The sequence below is a fragment of the Scylla paramamosain genome, chromosome 26 (assembly GCF_035594125.1).
Source record: "Scylla paramamosain isolate STU-SP2022 chromosome 26, ASM3559412v1, whole genome shotgun sequence".
Classification (NCBI taxonomy): Eukaryota; Metazoa; Arthropoda; class Malacostraca; order Decapoda; family Portunidae; genus Scylla; species Scylla paramamosain.
In genome coordinates this window covers 17,094,657-17,096,590 of record NC_087176.1, presented here as the reverse complement: position 1 = coordinate 17,096,590, position 1,934 = coordinate 17,094,657, and positions in this window count along the sequence as shown.

The following is a 1,934-nucleotide window of genomic DNA, read 5'->3' as shown; positions in this document are numbered from 1 at the left end:
ATGCCAATGATTTTTTTAAGTCTGGAAACTGGATGCAAAATGGTCAGATGAGTCTAGATAAACTATAAGTATTCTTAGAGTTCACAAGTTATGTTAATTATCTTACTGCTCGGGAAAGACGTTTTGCTTCCACCAATGAGATTAAACCCACTGACTGTCTTTTTTTCTTTCATTTCGCCATGAAGATCAGTAACGAACTTCAGGAATTGCCTCATTTTCATAGCCTCTCACCTGTTGTTAGTGACCCATCTCCTACCTCTCCACCTCAGATGTCTCCCGTTGAGCGTGTATCCTTTCAAGTGTTGCCTTCATCCCGGCGTCCAGTTTCTCATGCACTTATTGTCGTAAAGATGGTCACATCTACTCATTTTGCTCTTTCTTAAAAACTCCCCTTGTCTCTTGCCAATAATTCACCAGCATTTGAAGCAATTTTTTTTTTTGTAACTTCTGACTTTGTCCTCAACAGCGATGATCTATTAGGACTTGACTCGCTTGTGACTCGTGGTATTGATGTTTTCCTCAACATCATGCTATTTCCTATCATCATAATGTCATCTCTGCAATGGGTATTCCAACACCACTCTTAGCCTCTAAATCTCCTGTTCACACTTTAAAGCGTTCACGCACCACATATTACGGTTTGTCATTGCCTGATTTCACAGAGTCAAAACGTTCAGTCTCTGATGTGGATGTCTGTTCTGCTGTTGTTATTGGAGATCAGCGAGTCAGCCCCATGAGTGTTGTTCGCCTTCCAGTTTACGTGGCAAATTCGCCTGTTGGACTCCTGCCTCTTATCTTTGTCAGAGTCTGTCTGTGTTCTTAGGTTGGCTCCTGAAAATACTCTTTCCTGTGTCCGAGAAGATCATGTAACTGATGCCTTGTTGACTAACCTAACCGGTGCCCCGATATCTCTCAAGAACGGCGTACTTCTTGGCTCTTCTGATGTCTGTGACAGTAGGTCCTTTCATGACTCTCTGCACCTTATTGCTTCTTTTTCTCCGAACACATATATTTTTCATGATACCGCTGATCTCATTTATCAGCTTCCAGCTCATGTTAAGGCGTTAGATTTCCCAACAGCAAAGTCTCGTCTCCTCGACTTGCTAGTCAAGACACAAACCGGCTGTTGCTTTGCTTAATGAACCACTTGGTCTCACAGAACGTATTGCGCATCACATTTGGTTAAAACCTGATACACGTCCTTCCTTTGTGCCTTGCTATCGTTTGCCTCACATTCAGCGCGCTGTTGCTGAGAATCTAGTTGATGGAATGCTGAAAGACGGTATCATCCAAGAATCACACTCTCCGTTGAATTCACCATTGTTTTTGGTTCCAAAGAATGACTTTTTTTTTTTCGTGCTGTAGTTGATTTTTGGAAAGTTAACTCTGTGACCATCCCTGATCATTATCTTCTTCCTATTTTAAGTCACCTTGTGTAGTCCATCGGGAAAAATAACACTGTATTCACTATCCTTGATCTCAAATCAGGTTTTTGGAAAATTCCTTTCAATTCTAGTAGCCATGAGACTACTGCCTTACCTACGCCATCAGGTTATTATCAGTGGCTCCTTGCCCCATTGGGTTTACGTAATTCGTCCCAGACTTGCCAGCAACTTGTTAATAGTCTTTTTCAAGGTCTTATTGGCGATGGTTTGTTTGTATACTTTGATCATTTGATTTTGGTGTCTCGTGATGTTGAGTCTCTCTTTGACAAACTTGAATTTGTTTTGCAGAAGTTCCACCAAACAGGTCTTAAACTTAACCTGCCTACGTATAAATTGAGTTTTTAGGTCATGTAGTTGACAAGGATGGCATTCACACTATTGAAGTTACAGTTCGAGCAGTTCAAGATTTTCCTATCCCGAATTCAATAAACCACGTGCGTTCTTCCCTCGGTCTTGCAGGTTATTACCGTGCATTCATTAGAAACTTTG